The sequence below is a fragment of the Oncorhynchus tshawytscha genome, linkage group LG12 (genome assembly GCF_018296145.1).
Source record: "Oncorhynchus tshawytscha isolate Ot180627B linkage group LG12, Otsh_v2.0, whole genome shotgun sequence".
Lineage (NCBI taxonomy): Eukaryota > Metazoa > Chordata > Actinopteri > Salmoniformes > Salmonidae > Oncorhynchus > Oncorhynchus tshawytscha.
Genome location: NC_056440.1, coordinates 58,475,416 through 58,495,587, shown reverse-complemented (window position 1 = coordinate 58,495,587; position 20,172 = coordinate 58,475,416). Strand labels below are relative to the sequence as shown.

The 20,172-nt window shown below is 39.8% G+C and overlaps 1 long non-coding RNA gene across 1 annotated transcript in view; it reads left to right on the top strand.

The window, feature by feature from the left end:
• Positions 1–18,911, top strand: part of LOC121847838 — a 37,450-nt gene extending 18,539 nt beyond the window's left edge. The window contains exons 2-3 of the long non-coding RNA XR_006084706.1: positions 15,694–15,873; positions 17,984–18,911. This is a non-coding gene — a long non-coding RNA (uncharacterized LOC121847838). The remainder of the gene's footprint in view (positions 1–15,693; positions 15,874–17,983) is intronic.
• Positions 18,912–20,172: the final 1,261 nt, after the last annotated feature.

The following is a 20,172-nucleotide window of genomic DNA, read 5'->3' as shown; positions in this document are numbered from 1 at the left end:
TAAAGGGACAGTATTCCCCAAACTCGAATAATCCCTCGACAGCAGAACCCCAGAATCCCCTTGGGTGATGTTCTTAGCCTGATCTAAAATTATTAACTTGCTCACAACTGGTGGGCTGAGGGAGCGATCAGCCGTCTGCAGGATTGGGTCCTTTGCCAATAAAACGATACGCCCTGGACAGTACTACAAGGGGAACTGCTTGCTATAAGGAGAAGAATATGGAAGATATATTCCTGGTTATAGAACGATAAAAACAACCTCCATCACCCTCAGCACATGACATAATCATCCATTGTGGTGTGGGTTCTGAAGATATCAGATACAAACATTCTTACTCAGTGGCGGTTCCGGTTTGTATGGCTCCCTGGACAGACCCCCCCAGAAAGCACCATTCTGCATTAACTGTCATTTTTATTCAGACATTTGGAACAACACAAATAAATAATCCTACAATTTTAAAACGATATATAAATATAAAAATATATATAAAAATAAGACTCATCAATATCAAAAAGAAGTTACAAAGACAAATAGAAACAAATTTCTATTGATTTGGCACTCGAGCATCAATACATTACCCATCCCCCAATACTGTCAACTAAGAGTCAAGACTAAACCAATTCACCTTGGTGGTGTGCAGACTGGTTTTATATTATTCTTAACGATTTCGCACAAACCAGAAAAAAAAGCAACAATTTGTCTGTGAAACTACATATTCACAGTATTATGAATGAATTGTGGTTTATTTGGTAGCATTTCGTAGTGTGACTGATTTTACTATTTGCATTAGTACTGTACAAAGTTAGAGGTGCGATATTTGATAGATTCCCCCTGCTCCCCCTACCTCGGGCTTCCAGTGGGGAGACCTGAGGTCAACCTACCCCCGACCCCTCCCCATCTCGTACTTCTGAGTGGGAGACATTCCCAGGCAGTAGCCTGCCTAGCTCACAAACTAGAATCAGGGCTCCCACTCAGACAACTGACCCACAGTCCCACACGGTGACATGATATCAATGACGTGACGTACAAATGAGTGACAGAAAACCGATGGGGCAAATGTCACCATTCCTATGTTTTTAGTGTGGGCGCCGAACAAGTGGCTATGCTGTTTATAATGTCATACAAGGACGTCATGTAGTGCATATTGAAATCCACCCTGAAACATACCATTCTAACATACCATACATGTGCCGCCCCCAGCAAGATACCGCCCTGGGTGGCTGCCCAGGTCGCCTATACCTAAATCTGTCACTGTTCCTACTTACTGCCTATGTGGTTATAATTTTATTCAATGACTACATTTACAGAGCACATGTACTCAGAGGACTACTCACTAGCTAAAAAAACATACCAAAGCATCTGTTCTCATTTTATATTCTCATCATGGTTTAGATATGAAACCGAGGTTAAGGTTTCTCATACCTTGGGTATCAGTCTCCCGGTTTCTCTACCACACACTCTAAAGGAATACTCTACCTGTAGTTTCAGAGTCCTGTGGCCAAAGATCAGAATCAGGTTCAGCCAGGCAGAAAATGGATGCCAGGGTCATACAGGCAGCAGCGAATGAGGAGCAGATGATCATTTTCAAGGGAGTTCCTAAAAATGTACTGCGCTGTGACGTTCACTCAGTCACTTAACTGCTGTGTGTTTACATTTTAGATGGACTCCAAACGGCACTTCAAATGACATGTGAGAGTTAAAATGGCCAATTAAATCCAGGACCATACGTGACATGTCTTCAATTACTGTAGGCCTACTGTGGAGGGCTCAAATATAGCACAACTCCCATTGCTCTTCGATCGTCTAAATTACTTTTGAGGTGTGTGTGTGTGTGTGTGTGTGTGTGTGTGTGTGTGTGTGCGTGCGTGCGTGCGTGCATACACACGTGTTTTGCCTGAGGACCCGCCTGGGCTCACCTCTGCGTTGTAAGCCCCTCCATTGTGCATATGCATTTGTCAAAAAAGCTCCATCATTTTCTCATGGGGTCTCCTGGTGAGCCACATCTCCCAGTGACTCCCGATGAACACATTCATTCTTTTATGAAAGTAGAACCAAGCTGAGAGAGTAATCAAAAAAAGAGACAGTAAAAAAAAAAAAACATCAGCTCACCCTCTCTGCAGAGAGAGAGAGAGAGAGAGAGAGGGGAAAGCGGACACTCACAAGAAAAACAAACACTGTTGGTTAATTTTCAGATCTGGTACTCTTCCAAGCTCATTAAACAAAAGACTCTGATTTATTAAAAGCTTTTGTATAGTTTGAGCAGCTCTTGTGATACGGTACAATGAATAAGTGATACGTTCTTTGGTAATTTGCAGAACGATACAACTGTATTATTTACACTGCAAACCCAGAAGACCAACACCATGTGGTAACATGAGTAAATGTGACAGGGTTCTGTAGGCAGAATCCACTTAGATTAGAACTATCACAATCAGCCAACATTTGCATGAACAGCTACAACCTTGGAACTGACATTGTGATAACATGTGTGACAACTGACATACCACAGAGCATACTATTGCAATGGGGCAGGCAGCAGGGCTCACGCTGACCGGCACCACAGAAATGACCAAGCTGGGATCAATTTCCCCAACAGCATGATTGCTGGTCGATTTGGCATTCATCAGTACGGGTAGTACCTTTCACCTCGTGTATTTGGTTTTCTATTTCATCAGACTTCTTCAGAGCCATGTTACAATTGTGACTCCTCTTTCAGTAGGCAGGAGGAAGTCAGAAAAAAAATATGAGAAGGAAGATTGACTAGTAGAGAGCAGAGTAGGGGGGTTGGAGAGAGCAGGAAATAGACGAGGGCACAGTGATCCCTAAGAGGGTAGAGCTCACTGACCTAGCTCAATACCTCTCAAATGTGCTCCTTTCAGACTGGGCCAGGCTGACCTAGTATTGGAATCCTTGTTTGAAGTGGTACTCTGACATGCAATATCACATACAAACAGTATAACTGTATGTGGACATTTGTGATGATGTAAAAAAAAAAATACAAATACAAAAAATAACTTGTTTTTATTTATTTACAAAATGCCTATACAAAACACTATTTTGTACCCACTATTTTCCTCACCTCCCAGAAACTGTACTTTTTTTGATACATGCACATTGTGTATTTCTTCTTTGTTCATTTCCGTCTTCACCATACCTCCTCCAAACACTTGGTGGAACTATAAAGTTATCGCCTCAGAACAGTGAAATTTAACAAGAACAAAAGAGATTGTGAGATACCGCATTAATGAACAACGTAGGTTTCTGTGATAGGTGTGTGTGAGAATGTGAGCTTGTATTCATTGCATGCTGTACCATATCTTTGATGCAATTCAGACTTACTTTCACCTTTGAACGTTTGTCTTTAAGCCTGCCATATTGCGCTCACTTTGCACTTTCTCTCAGAACAATTGCCTGCCCATTTTTCCCCCACTTTCTTTCCACCAATTTTGTCCCTTACCCCCATGTCTGTCACTGAGATCTCTGTTTAAAGCAATGTTTGTCATGGAGATTGACCTGTCAAACCTGAAACATGGCTGCAGTTACATCAAGATACAGGCAGAAATGCCCTTTGTGGTTTATGAATCATACACTTTATCGAGAGAAAACAGGTTGTTCCCTTAAAACACTCCGTTGAACCCTACGCTTGAGCAGGCAAACTGTTATCTCCTCTCCCCGACATGCACCTCCTTCTCCTCCTACTCCTCCTCATCTCTCTCAAGCCGACACGAGCTATATCAAAGGAAGCTAATGAGATCATTTGCGCTGAAATTACACAACACACTGTTTTGTCAGATAAGTCAAATATAACAAGCAATGAGCTTGCCGTTAGTCAAAGCAGATGAAAAAGAGATCAACCTTTCAATGAAATAAATAACAGAAACTAGAAAGAGCTACAATCTAAATGAAACTCACCAGATAAAATAATGAGAATTATAAAAGACAAAATGGGGCTAGATGAATGTTAGCAGTGGGACCTACTGTGGATGCGAAATAAAGACAGTGGACTGTCTAACAATGTGGAACACATTTATAATGTTTCTTTAGAACAGTCTGTTTGCTAAAGCAACAACGTTATTAGCCTGTAAGCAATTAGAAAAGGAAAAGCTGTGTTTAAATGTCTCACCATTTCACAGGCATGCTGTTCACCTTTCCTCTTCTGATTCACAGAGCACAGTGGGGTATAGGTGATAGGGAACAGAACCGAGAGCCGAAAATGCACTTAAGCTGTGAGGCCTTTCCAGGTTATCATTTTCATATATTATTAGGTGATTATGGTGTACAATCACAATATGCTGTGAAAGACCGTGTGTGTTGTATGTCAAGATACTCTGGCAATTGATATTGACATTTATTCATTACAACAAGTTTAATTCGTCTTCAGGCCAGATTCAACATCTTTCTTGAAAGGCCCTTAGCATCTGCTGAATTATGGTATGATCTAGCCTTGAAAAATGAAATAGAACTCTGATGTAGCTCCATTTTGACTCACAGTACCTCCATCAAACAGTATTGCTGCTGTCAACATCCTATCTAATCCTCAAGAAATTGTAGTGCATCTTTCATGGCTCACATTTTTTTGGTGAAATCAAATGGCTATAATTGAATACGGCTACAAGTGGCTATGCTGTTTATAATGTCATACAAGGACGTCATGTAGTGCATATTGAAATCCACCATGAAACATACCATACTAAAAAAATGCAAAAAAAAACCTTCACATAATGTTATTCCTCATAGCATCTGCCTCACCCTTTTATATTTGTTCAACTTCTTAAACATTAACTCATAGGTATCTCACTTCAAATGTTGGGTAACCTTTTCACATCGGAGGTCAGGACAAAACCAAGGACTACAAGATGTGTGGTGTAGTGACTCACTAATGCAATACATTATATTTAAACACCTGTGAAAATATGCTCTGGTTTATTTGAACATCTAATCAAATGGCTACCCAGACTATTTGCATTGCCCCCCACCTACATGTACATATTACCCCCGCACATTGACTCTGTACCAGTACATCCCTGTATATAGTCTCGCTATTGTTATTTTACTGCTGATCTTTAATTACTTGTTACTTTTATTTCTTATTCTTATTTGTATTTTTTACATAGATTTTTTTTTAAACTGCATTGTTGGTTAGGGGCTCGTAAGTAAGTATTTCACTGTAAGGTGCATGTGACTAATACAATTTGATTTGATTTGATTTAACTTATTTTTTATCCTAAATGATGGATGAGCTAATTTGGCAATTATACAGGTGTCCTTAATTGCCAAATGCATAAGGAATCCTGTAGATGCCAGGTATAATCTCACGAACAAAGTTATTGTGGTCTTTAGAACTTTCACTGTTAGAGGTACATTTTATGTCTCAGTGTGTTGGCACACGTGTGCGTGCGTGTGTGCCAGTGTGAGCAAGCTCTGTTTGAATGCTAGTTTTCCAGAGGAGAAGGTAGGCACTGCAACACATCACTCGAGGAGGCACTCACATGTTCTTTTATTTCCTTTTGTGGTAACCAGGTAAAGAGTCAGAACTCAGCACTGACTGTGAAAGTTGCTCAAAGTCTTTTTGAAACCAGGGTGAACGCAGCGCTGACACTGATACATAAATGTGGGTGATAGCATGAAAGACTCCGCGGCAAGAGGTTCAGGAATACAAGACTCTCATCTCAGTGTCATAAGCACCCTGCCCCTTTGAAGAAGAAAGAGAATGAAAGGTCTGAAAGGGAGATGCTCGTCTTGCCTCAATGCTGCTCATACTAATTTCCTGCTTTTCGGAAAACAGCAGGCAAATAGTATCATTATTAGGCAAATGTCATAACAAGTAATAAAGGTTTGTTTGAAAAGCTACTCCCAAGTGTTGATGATTATCATCACAGTGGAAACATGTTTAAACATTCAATGAATGTTTGGATATTAAAACAGTGAGATTATCAGACAATACAGGCATAATGCACAAGAGGCCATGGTATATCATGAATAGTCTGAAACTTAAATACCCTGACCTAGTGAGATATACATGGCAGAGGCTTAACCAAGCTAGTCATCTTGATTACTTTCTTATGACATTCTCTCTGGCATCAAAAGTTTAAAATGTGTTGATGGGGACAGAATGCGGTCGGATCATCACATAGTTATATATTACTCTTGCAGAATTTCCACGTGGGCGAGGATATTGGAAATTTAATCAAAGCCTACTGGATGAAAACTTGTTTTTAACTAGGACCGAAGAATTTATAACTGACTTCTTCTGACATAACATACGCACAGCAGATACCCTTATTGTATGGGGCACTTTTAAATGCGCCCTAGGGCGCCACGCAGTTCAGTTCTCATCTATAAAACTACAGCAATTTAGGTCAAAAGAGTCCATATTAACAAAGGAAATTGAAGGACTAACAGTACAGACAGAAAGCAATAAAAACAATCTACCATAGAGGCTCAGAGTAAGTTAGAGGAAAAACAAAAATAAATGGAGGAACTTATTCAAGAAAGATTCAGTGTAATAGATTATAAAAATAAAGAGAACTGGAAGGAATATGGGGAAAAATGCACCAAATTATTTTTTCAATCTTCAACATAGAAATGCTACCATTTAAAAAAAACTAAAACTATACAAATGATGGAGTTACTCATGATTCACTGAACGATATTTTGAAAGAGGAAGTAAGTACTTTAAGCATATGTTTTTGTTTCAGTCTCCACCATCTCCACTAACCGAAGCTAATTGTATGGATTTCTTTCCTATAAGTAAGGTAAAATTAACAGCTGTACAGAAAGACTCATGTGAAGGCCAATTTACAAATGAGGAATTTCTTGATGCAATTAAAGCCTTTAAGTCTGTTAAAACTCCAGGGCTGGGTGGCATACCAGTGGAGGTATACCATATTTTTTTTATATACCCAAAGGACCATTATTGCATGTTTTAACCACTTCCACTTAAATCGTAGATTATCGGACACTCAACAAAAATGTCTGATTTCATTATTACTGAAACAGGATTCAGGTGGTATATATATAAAGATCCACTCCATTTTAAAAATTGGAGGCCTCTTACACTTCAGTGTATTGATGCAAAAATTCTAGCTAAATGCTTAGCGCATAGAACTAAAAAGCTTTTGTCAGATATTATTCATCCTAATCAAACAAGTTTTTTACATGGACAATACATTTGAGATAATATAAGACAATTACTGGAAACAACAAAACTATGAAATATTGGGGAAACCAAGCCTTGTTTTCATAGCTGACTTGAGTTTACATATAAATGCCTGGATTATTTTCAATTTGGGAGAATCTCTTATAAAATGGGTTAAGATTATGTATAGTAAACCTAGGAGTAAAATAGTAATTAATGGCTACATCTCAGAAAGTTTTAAATTGTCAAAAGGTGTAAAACAAGGTTGTCCGCTTTTGGCATATCTATTACTTTTTTGCCATTGAAATGTTAGCTGTTAAAATTAAATGAGATCCAACAAAAATATTAAGGGATTAGAAATCCATGGCTTAACAACAAAGGTGTCATTGTAAGCTGATGACTCATGTTTTCTTTTAAATCCACAATTATAAACCCTCCACAGCCTCATACAGGATCTAGGATACTTTTTCTAACTTCTCTGGATTAAAACCAAACTAGGTGTACTAATCAAATCAAATCACATGTTATTTGTCACATACACATGGTTAGCAGATGTTAATGTGAGTGTAGCGAAATGCTTGTGCTTCAAGTTCTGATCATGCAGTAATATCTAACAAGTAATCTAACAATTTCACAACAACTACCTTATACACAGTGTAAAGGAATGAATAAGAATATGTACATAAAAAAATATATGGATGAGCGATGGCCGAACGGCATAGGCAAGATGCAGTAGATGGTATAGAGTACAGTATAGACATATGAGATGAGTAATGTAGGCATTGTAAACATTATGTCAAGTGGCATTGTTTAAAGTGGCTAGTGATACATTTATTACATCCAATTTTTAATTATTAAAGTAGCTAGAGATTTTAGTCAGTATGTTGGCAGCAGCCACTCAATGTTAGTGGTGGCTGTTTAACAGTCTGATGGCCTTGAGATATAAGCTGCTTTTCAGTCTCTCGGTCCCAGCTTTGATGTACCTGTACTGACCTTGCTTTCTGGATGATAGCGGGGTGAACAGGCAGTGGCTCGGGTGGTTGTTTTCCTTGATCATCTTTTTTGCCTTCCTTTGACATCGGGTGGTGTAGGTGTCCTGGAGGGCAGGTAGTTTGCCGCCGGTGATGCATTGTGCAGACCTTACTACTCTCTAGGGAGGCTTACGGTTGTGGGCGGAGCAGTTGCCGTACCAGGCAGTGATACAGCCCGACAGGATGCTCTCAATTGTGCATCTGTAAATGTTTGTGAGTGTTTTTGGTGACAAGCCGAATTTCTTCAGCCTCCTGAGGTTGAAGAAGCGCTGCTGCTCCTTCTTCACCAGGCTGTCTGTGTGGGTGGACCATTTCAGTTTGTCTGTGATGTGTAAGCCAAGGAACTTAAAACTTTCCACCTTCTCCACAACTGTCATGTCTATGTGAATAGGGGGCTGCTCCATCTGCTGTTTCCTCTGCTGTTTCCCTACGATTTAAAAAAAAGAAGTTATTTCACCTTTATTTAACCAGGTAGGCCAGTTGAGAACAAGTTTTCATTTTCAACTGTGACCTGGCCAAGATAAAGCAAAGCAGTGCGACAAAAAGACAACACAGAGTTACACATGGGATAAACAATCGTACAGTCGGTAACACAATAGAAAAATCTATACATTGTGTGTGCAAATGAAATAAGATTTGGGAGGTAAGGCAATAAATAGGCCATAGTGGTGGAATAATTACAACATAGCAGTAACACTGGAGTGATAGATATGCAGATGATGATGTGCAAGTAGAAATACTGGGGTGCGAAAGTAAAGCTGGCGATATCCACATACCTGTTAAACCATGGTAATGGTAAACTTCATCTTCGTCTATACACCAAACCTTTTTTACATGACATTTTATATGGAGCTAACCACATTAAATCTTGATTTGTCTGACTTCAGCCCAATCATAGGTGGCGACTTGTCTACACGGACTGGACAGAACTGGCTTAACTGAAGGAAAAAAACAGCGACTTCCATCCTCAGCTCTGAGAAAATGGGCTTCGCTGCGCTGTCATCGATGTTTGGCATACTACAAATCCATCTGCCAGAGAATGTACCTTTTTCACATCACAACGTAATGTCGAATATTTTCTGTATAGATTATATTTTTGCTTCCAGGCATCTAATTGGGAAGTCAACTGACATTGATATTTCACATGTGGCACTGTCCAATCACAGAGCAGTTAGTTGTAAAATGTTGGTCCCAGGTGGCAAAACCCGAGCTCTCCGTTGGCGCTTCAATTCAACCCTACTGCAGGACGAAGGATTCGTAAGAGAAATGGAAGAGCAATTCATTAAATGTACAAGTATTAATAAACCATCTGTGGAGGATCCTTGCATGTTGTCAAGTGTTTTAAAGGGCTTTGTCAAAGATAAAAGCATTGCATTTTCTTTAGAAAACAAAATAGCGGTCCTTGAACAGAATATGCACGACCGCCACATCAGATTTAATTTTACAGGGAGAGCTACTGATTAAATATCTCAACCAGTTACTTAGACACCGAGCAAACGTCCTTACACATAGAACAAGACAAAATGTGCAGCTAAATAGTGCACAACCTAGTCATTTATTTGATTTCAAACATTGCGTCAATTACATGACCTAATGGGAGCACTACTACAAACCCAACTGAAATTAATAATACATTTCAGACATGTTATTTCAATTTGTACTGCTCAGATGTGACCTACAGTGAACAAGTGTGTAATTTCTTTTTAAGCCCTTTACAGCTCTCATGCCTTTCCTCGGATGCCTTCCACTCATTAGATGCCGCTGTAACACTGTCAGAGGTATAAAAAAAATACCACCCAAAATATGAATAAAGGTACATCTCCGGGGCTGGATGGCATACCACCTGAATTTTACATCAGGTTCTGGCACCAATTACGTCCACTCTTATTAGATTTAATTCACTCTGCTGTCACGAACGAAAATGATAACATTGCTATTATTTTATTGCTTTTATAGAAGGACAAAGACCCTTCTGAATGTTTAGGCTACTATTTCCACCTATCTCTGCTGAATGCAGACATTATACTCTATGCCAAGATGTTGGCATCTCGCCTCAAACCCTTTAGACCATTCTAGTTCATAATGACCAAACTGTCATGGTTCCACCTGTCACCAGAGGGCGGCAGAGACCGTCCTAGCGACATTAACAACGCCCAGGTGTGTCCTATTACTCATTATAATTTCCCTGTTAAAAGAGGTGTGTTTTCGGTTTGTCCTTTGCTGAAGCTTGAATTATGTGCAGTGTAAGTTTGTCTCCTGAGTGAGTTTTTGAGACTTGGTGTTTGGTGATTTACCTGTGTTACTGTGATCCTTCCTTTACCGATTTTAAGTAAAGTATTATGTTTATACATAACTGCTGATTCCTCGTCTGGTCTCCTCTCTGCACCTGGAGCCAGCCTCGTGGCTGATCATGTTCGCCAACTCCTCCATATCATCGAAAACATCAGATAGTGCTGAGTCTCATAATGCAATTCTCTCACTTGATGCAAAAAAGGCTTTTGATTACCAAGAATGACATTATTTCTGGGAAGTGTTACACCACATGGGTATCGGTGATTACTTTATATGAATGATCCAAAACCTTTACGCCAATCCATCTGCAATGGTTCTAATTGGAAACATCTGCTCCTGTCAGTTCTCCAGCTCCAGAAGTTCTCCCCAAGGCTGTCCTCTTTCTTTGTTGTTACCCATAGCTCAGACAGTATGCCAGTCAGTCTGCCATGATCCTATCACAATCTATGGCACCAAACATCACATATCTCTGTATATCCCAATGACATGTTATTATTCTTCCAGAATGTTCCTCAGTCTCTTCCCCACTTTTTTAGATATCTTCATTGCTTTTTTCACCGTCAAGTCTAAGAGTAGAGCTAGAACATTCTGGCCCCTTGGGTCCTGCCATAGTTACATTAGAAGTGCCCATCCAAGCAGGCTCAAGGTACTTGGCCACAGATAAAATTACATCAAATCACATATGTACAGTAGCTTTGATTGGACTGGTCATGTCAACATCGTACTTTAAAAATCTAAGCTAGCAGTCATCATCATGAATCAAGTCGACAATCTACTGGCAATCCTTTTGAATCCTTGTCATATGCAGAGAAATAGCGTAGAGAAATTATAGTAAAAACGTATTGGTGCTCATCAGCCATTGGACATAAATCAGTACACAAATCGCAAAATCAACAATGATTGGTTTGGAAGGAATCAGTGATAGTGGCTAACTGCAAGCATTGCAAAGCAATCACTAGCCTGTTATTCAGTGGAGTGGCTATGATTAAGGGGCTATTTGCTACTTAAATGATGTAATATGCCAGGGAGTTATGTATACTGTAGCTAAGATACTAAGCAATACAAAGTGTATGCTGTGTAGAAAGATTGTTAGTACAGAAGACCCTGTGCCTCACCCTAGTAATTTGGTGTATTTACCGCTCTTAATTTTGCCTACTGTTCTGACTTGGTGGTGTACATGTAGCCTATAACCTGTTTTAGACAAATGTAATCACTGAATATTGTAAGAGCTTTTATTGTCTGCTTATATGCTGCCCCCTTTATTTATCCTACGGTTCTGACTTGGTGTACAGGAGAACACTGTAAGAACGGTGCATGTTCTGAATTCTGTCGCTGTACATTTCAGAAGTGCTAAACAAATAGATATATTGACTACTTCCGTCCTAGCTCGCTCATTAATGTCTTAATCAAAATGACGGATTGCCTCTTATTCGCTTGTCATCCCCTTATGCCAATTGTCATTAGAAACCACATTTGTTTAAGCAGGTCAGCCATATCAGCTATGTTTTTTCAAAAGGAAGTAAATGAGGCTGAATGAACTGTTTTTCTGCAAGACAAGACTCCGCTGATAGCCAGGTGTAGCAGTCGTAAGATATTGGGACTGCTGTTGGGATAGCTTTATGTAGGCCCTAACAGATTGTGGGCACCGTTTGTCACCGTTATAGTGCAATTAATGTATTGTATAGTGGTGTGTTGTGTAGTGGCTTTGCTGGCATGCATCTCACATTCCATTTCCCCCCCCCTACCAATATTTACACTCTAAAATCGACACTGGATGGGCTACATCTCCCTATTAATTTCAATCGTGTATTTCAGTGGTTAAAATGAACAGAACTTTTTTCAGTTTAATGTTCCCTATAGCACCACCTGATGGCTACTGGATGAAGATTCCTTAATCTCAAAATGTATCTGGAGGAACAAAAAAAAACAAGAATTAAACTGTTGTTATTACAGAGACAAAACAACTCAGGTGTAAGCCTCAAAAACCTTCAATGGGACTCTTGGTCATTTGCTCTGCGTTCTCTTGCAATTTAGCTAAATTCAGAAGCGTCCCATAGAAGACAAAAAATAAGCATCCGCACAGACTACACTACCTCATCTATTCCAATGTTTCTTTAAAGCAATCAAAATTAAGATTTGGCCCTATAATTTCTCACTAAATTTTTGGTTGGCATCTGGCTGAAAATAATTGTTGAATCACACCCAACTGGTATCTCAAATCACCAATTTTCCATAATCTCAGTCTCCTGTTGGGAGAGCGCCCTTTCTCATTTCCCCTGTGGCATGACAATGGAGTGTACACACTTTCAGACATTTTTGGGGATGAGGGTATTCTTGTATTCCAAGACATCCAACAAAGCACAACCTGCCTGGCACCTCATTATTTTTCTATGTACAATTACTTTTGGCTATACATGCTAATGGGGTACCTTGGGAAATGAAGCTTAACCTTCATCCCTTGCATGAGGTACTACTTAGAAAATAGTTTTTTTTACTGAAGGCCTCATTCAAGATGCTTTCAATCAACGAATTGTGGGAAAAAAGATCAATCATCCAACAATGTTCTCAATTGGCAAACAATATGCCATAATTTACCTCTATCTTCCAGAAATCCAAATTACCAAATGATTCACTTTAATTTTGTTAACAGAACTCATTTTACTCCCTAGAAATTGTACAAAATCAAAGCCAAACAATCACCCAATTGTACTCTCACTCAGGGCATCTTCATCCATATGATGTGGGAATGCTCAGGGGTAAAATCATTCTGGATTATGATCTGCCGTGTGCTCTCCATTTTAATATCAAAAACAATCCCATTTACCATCTGTTCCATTACTTAATGACAGAAAATGTTGAGCTCTCTATTTAACAGAGATGCTGTGATGGAAAATGTTATCGTGTTTAGCTGGCATCATAGTAGTGTCATAACTGTCCTGTGAGGATCACAATGGGTCAGATCAGCTTGGGAATGGTTGACAATAACCAGACTTTCTCTCACCCACAGTAGAGGGGAAGAGGGAGCTGGTGGGGGTTTACAGTTCACACCCTGTTGTAAATTACAGCAGAAGGGGACTCTTTCTCCACTCCACTATGAACAAAATGAATGTCTTTGTTAACAGGCTTTTCCCGCTGAAACTCTAACATGTTCAAAAGTGAATACTGGAACAAAAGTGAATACTAGATTTTGTGATGTCATTAAAAATGAAATACTGTAACTTGGAAAGTATATCTCCTTTGTCTGTAAAGACAACAAATTCAATACGTTGGGCATATAATCTGAAAAAGTATGAAAGTATTTTTGTTAAGATATGCATGTGATTTTCAGAGTCATAAGATATAACTTGCTAACATATACCTTTGCATAGTAAGTGAGGCAGGGTAGCCTAGTGGTTAGAGCGTTGGAGTAGTAACCCGGAAGGTTGCAAGTTCAAACCCCCCAAGGTGAACAGGCAGTTAAAGTAGCCATGGCCTGAGTGAGGTCAGAGAGCATGCCTGATGGAACTGTCCTTTTTGCCCAGAGTGAATAAAAGGATGAACATAAATCAGGAAATGTGAGGCGGGAGCTACACGTTTGAAATGGTTGGAACTTTGAACTTCAACACAAGGTGAAGAAATAAACTCACCTACCTTTAAACTACCTCTTCAGTGGTGCCCTAAATCCCAATAAGTTAATTGTTACATGATTCATTTAATTGGGTAACAATTAAACACAGTTACTTCATTAGAGATAGCAGTCATCAGATTAAAGAAAGTAAAGTCACTACAGTAACTAAAAGGAGGGGGGTGGATGGTGGTTGGCGGGAGGGATTTCTCCATTTAACGCACCTGCATTCTTTAATTATTGTTTTTGTTTTCTCCCCTTTTGTGCCTATTCGTATAATTTACTACGAATGGATAATACTATATATGCATATAAAAATAATGTTAACAGTAGCATATACAAGCACGGTCAAGTCATTGACATACCGAGTCAAATCTGCTGCTGTGTGCCAATGTCACTGAGGGGACTGTCTTTTGGTCTTGTTGGTCCACTGTTGATGCAGTCCCGGGGTGTTTTGCATGTCGGTGATCAAGTCGGTGATCAAGTTTTTTGGGTGTGGACTTTTCGGAATCTGGAGAGTGTCACAATATGCTGCATTTGGCATCATATGATCGTGTTGTAGTGCTTTCTGTGTTATGGGGGAGCTCTTGGGGGCTATTTATCTCTTGGGGGTATTTTGGGACTGTGTCTGCAGTGGACTGATGAAGGGAATTGATTTTGGGGTGGTATTTTCCTTTAAGCGTAAAAAGCTGATGTCATCTATTGCTGCATCTTGTTTGTAAAACCACATTATCATTATGAAAGCTACTATATTATGAACTACTATGTCTATTTGCTGTGTATATACCTGTTAACTAACAAGAGTCATCAATTTAAAAAATGTAAAAATCAAAAAATGCTGCTAGCTGTGTTCTGCTCCATCTAGGCTTACTTTCCAACTTGTTTGTTGTGCATTGTTTGATGAATGTGTTGTTGCCTAGTCAATGATCATGCATGCCATGTGTGTTTATTTTCTCTTGTCAGTTCTCTCCCTCTGTCTTGTGTTCCACCATTGGGTTGAGGGCAATGTTAACAGATAAATAAAAAGATAATTGTAATCATACTGTTAAGACTTTGATCTGTACAAATTATTAACCTAACAATGATAACTTGAGGGTGTAATTGTGTATCAAAAATATTGCACAGGCTATGGTATGATCATGGTTCAAAGTAATCTAAATAATAGATGGTAAACTAAGTTATAAGCTATAGAGGCTACCTTAGGCATTCTTATTAAAAAACGTATGAAATGAGGGGGTAACAAGCCACAGAGTAACAAGTCCCAGGTGAGATTGTTCACGTGCCCTAATGAGTTTGTGGCTGCTCTCTCTCTGCAAACAATGCCCCCTTTCTATGTTCTGCATTTTGTTGTAGGTGGTACAGAATCTGATTCCACCAGCATGTGCTTCCAACCCCTGGTTCTGCACAAGGATAAAGACTGTTGGCAAAAATATTTAAAAGCTGATGGCTAAGATAGCTCAATTTACAGTATGGCATAAACATGAATTGGGTAGTGTTTGTATGGGTTTGTGTTTGTGTGAGGGGGTTACAGGGGGGGTCCACAGAGTACCACAGAGTACCTTCTAGACCATGTAATCAATTTAGTCTACCCCTTTTCTCTTTTGACCTTTTCTCTTTGTAAAACTCAGGTTATCTGGAGTTCTTCTAAGGTGCCCTGCGGTTATGGAGACATGCAGTACCAGAAAATCTTCTGCAAGAGGTCCAAACAGTTGATGGTTAAGGTCTACGAGCCCTACACCACTACTGTCAGTCTTATCCAGCTGGCCGTACACCGCAAACAGGACAAGACCATTCATTGATCTAGACAGGTGGGTGTCCAACCCAAAGTTCAGCATGTCATGATGACAGACACCTGTCTTGATCATGAGAGAAGACTTGAAATAGACAAGATGGTGGCGTACACATTGTTGGATTACTTCATGGAGCAATACAAGTACTTATTTTAATAACACAGCATTTTCTAAATTCAAATATATTTCCTCACGACACAAGCTTTTTTGCATCTCATCGGTAGAAACCGGCCAGCTACATTTCCTGATTGTAAGCAAACCACAATATCCAGAATTCATAGCGATTTCAGGACATGGAGGACTGCCCAATGGAGGAAATATCGAAATGTACGTGTTTGTAGCCAGCACTTTCAGACAGCACTTTTGAAACGGAACTGAAGTCTCAACTGTTGGGGTTGCCATGTTGTCGAACGCTGAAAAGGGACGCTCTTACTATACTATTACTGGCTATCTACTAAGCTATATGGAATTGTTTTAAGAAGGTCATACCAAGGATAATTTAGCTATTTGATTTTGAATTTTAAGATCCCTTAGTATAAAACAATATACACATGAAAAATATTTAATGCAAAAAAAAATTGGGTTCCTGACTGCTATTAGCCCATACAAACACATTAGATAACAGATTAATTTCATGGACAACAGATAAGACATGTATTTAACCCCTTATTTTTGGCACAATTCCCCCTCATAAATCTACACACAATGCCCCATAATGACAAAGCAAAACGTTTTTTCTTTTTTCAAATGTATATAAAAAAAAAACGGATTTATTTATAAGTATTCAGACCCTTTATCCAGTACTTTGTTTAAGTACTTTTGGCATAAATTAAATTACATAACTTAAATTACAGCCTTGAGACTTCTTGGATATGACGCTACAAGCTTGGTACACCTGTATTTGGGGAGTTTCTCCCATTCTTCTCCACAGATCCTCTCAACCTCTGTCAGATTGGATGGGGAGCGTGGCTGCACAGCTATTTTCAGGTTTCTCCAGAGCTGTTTGATCGGGTTCAAGTCTGGGCTCTGGCTTGGCCACTCAAGGATATTCAGAAATATGTCCCGAAGCCACCCCTGCATTGTCTTGGCTGTGTGCTGAGGGTCATTGTCCTGTTGGAAGGTGAAAATTCACCCCAGTCTGAGGTCCTGAGCACTCTGGAGCAGGTTTTCATTAAGGATCTCCATCAGTGTAGGGATGGTATTGGCCAGGTGATGAGTGGTGCCTGGTTTCTTCGAGATGTGACGCTTGTCATTCAGGTTAAAGAGTTGAATCTTGCTTTCATCAGACCAGAGAATCTTGTTTCTCATGGTCTGAGAGTCCTTTAGGTGCCTTTTGGCAAACTCCAAGTGGACTGTCATGTGCCTTTTACTGAGGAGTCACTTCCATCTGGCCACTCTACCATAAAGGCCTGATTGGTAGAGTGCTGCAGAGATGGTTGTCCTTCTGGAAGGTTAACCCATCCCCAAAGAGAAACTCTGGAGCTCTGTCAGAGTGACCATTGGGTTCTTGGTCACCTCCCTGGACCAAGGCCCTTCTCCCCCGATTGCTCAGTTTGACCGGGCTGCCAGCTGTAGGAGTCTTTGTGGTTTCAAACTTCTTCCATTTAAGAATGATGGAGGTCACTGTGTTCACGGGAACCTTCAATGCTGCAGAAATATTTTTGTACCCTTCCCTAGATCTTTCTAAAAACGTGTTTTTGCTTTGTCATTATGGGGTATTGTGTGTAGATTGACGAGGAAAACAATTATTTAATCAATTTTAGAATAAGGCTGTAACGTAACAAAATGTGGAAGAAGTGAAGGGGTTTGAATACTTTCCGAATGCACCCCTACCCCCCACATAGCCGTACCCTCAGCACCCCCTGAAAATCAGTATAAAACAATTAACTATTAATACACATTTTTCTTCACAAAAGTAGTGCACTGGGCATTTACTAGTCCTGTATTAGGGGATGACTATAGCCGTCTGTAGCATGGACCCCCCAAAAATGTGTCCCCCCTAAAATATCTGGTGTCTGTTGGGGATGGGTATTGTGTGTAAACGTTGGTATGCATGATCTATTGACATAAAGAAAAAAAAGTCACCAATGGTTTCACATCCTCATGATCAGTCTTCCTGTCTTTCCAGGAGACTTGCAGTACAAAACAGTCTTCAACAAGAGGTCGAAGCAGTGGGTGGTGAAGAAAGTGTACGAGGGGCTTGTCCACCTGGCTGTGGAGTGCAGAAGGGACCAGACGGTTGTCTACAAGGAGCCAGAGTCACAGACTCCCCAAACACAACATCCCTGCCAACATCACCACAGCGCCAAAGCCTGCCATACCCGCTGCCATTATCCAACACAAGAAGAGGTTCACCAGCTGAAGAACGTTCTGGAACCTGCCTGGAACATTCAACTAACACAACATCCATATACAGTTATGATGGTGTATAATATAGAATGCTTAGTATGCTCACAACGTCATTGTGGTATAGATATTACTAGGTGTTGTACATATGTATATAGTGGTGTTCTATATCATATTTTTTTACATGTGTACTGACAAGTGACTAAATTATTCCAACTGCATCAGAAACCAATAGGGTTGACTTCAACATCTTGGTAAATTGTGAAATTCATGAAATGTATTTGGATAAATTAGCTTCAGTCTTACTGCTACAACAAATGAGGCAGGCAGTTTGTTTATCATTAAACTTGAATTTGTTGGAAAGTAAACATGTTCTAATAAAACAGGAGATTAGTCTGTCAATATAGCATATAAGTAGACATGTCTTGTATTCAAGACAAAGTTTATTTGCTTTGGAGACTGGGTGAGTTTACACAACAGTATGCAGGAACAGTTATGGCAATGTATGACATATACAGTAGAAAAAATGTACTACTAACACTTATAATAAATACTACAGTCCTACAATGGGAATACTTGCATGTAGTGCAGTGAGGTGTTCTGAGTCACTTTGACATAAGGGGAGATTTGTTATTACGGCACCTTTCACATCTCCTCTTGAGTCATCAACTTCTTTGTATCCAAGCGGTATTGTCTCTGAGAAAAATGTAAAAATGGTATTAAACATTCATGGCAATCGTTGTGTACTGTCTGTATTCCTACTGTAGATGTATGGTGTAGAATCTGACAGATACATTTTAGCTGGCTAGCTAGCTACATCAGAAAGTTACTACAGGACTAATATGAGTCATCAAGCCAAAGTCATTTCTTTACTCTCCGCCATCATCAAAACATTTCTCCAGTTTTGCTCCCAATAAGAGACACTGAGGCTAGCTAGGCTAATTAGCTAGCAAGCTATGACATTAGACTACAGTACATTTTAGGTATAGCAAACACAAAGCTACATAAACTTGGCTAGCTTGGCGTGTAGTGGTAATAGCAAGCCCTGTTATGGCCGAATGGATCACTAAATTGTGCTGTACTGAACAACACTGCCTCGTGTAAAAAGAGAGCTTGGTAGCTAGCTACCGACAGAAAAACGACTTATTCGTTAGTCATTTACCCTCCTGATTCCTGTCCGAGCTAGTCTAGTCTGCCGCTGCTTGCTGGTCTCGCAATTCTTTTTCTCGCTGTCTCAACTCCTCTTCAATATATTTCAACTCCAATAAATAGGGCTGTATGTTCCTATGTAAAAGAACATCAAAAAAGAAAGAGGAATCATCAGAAGCAGTCATTGTAGCTAATTATATAGCAATCTCAGATAGACAGTGAGTGCACGGTAACATAGCTCCTGTGAACCTATTAACTAGTAACGCTCCCATTTTGAAAAACCTCACTTTGAGCGTGGGAACAAGGATGTATTGCTCCTGTCAGGCTGTAGTCTTTACAAAGCCAGGGAAATTGAGTCAACCTAGATCTTGCAATGTCTTGGCAGATAGCTCTATTGAACGAGGACAACCATATCTAATCGCTTCTAGCATGATCGTGCAATCGGAAAAACACAGTAATTGCTACAAAACATGACTAACCCTAACCCTAAACATGAACTAACCCTAACCCATTTATTTTTAGATCAGACTGCAGGCTCAGTCAACCATCTATGTATTGGTTGAACTATCCCGGCGCAGAAATAAAAAATAGAGCTATAGTGCATAATTATGTCTGAAACAGCCTCTCATCACTCATAACTATGTAGGGAGACTGGAAAAACACCTCAAATAGTGTCTAGCAGTGAAATTTCCCTTTGAGTGACTGTTGCACTCTCTCTCTCTTTCTCTCTCTGCCCCTGGTGTCTCTCTCCAGTTTGTGTTCAAGCCAAAGCCGTACTCAGGCCTAACCCTAAGAGTGTCCATGAGGAGCTGGCTGAAGCCA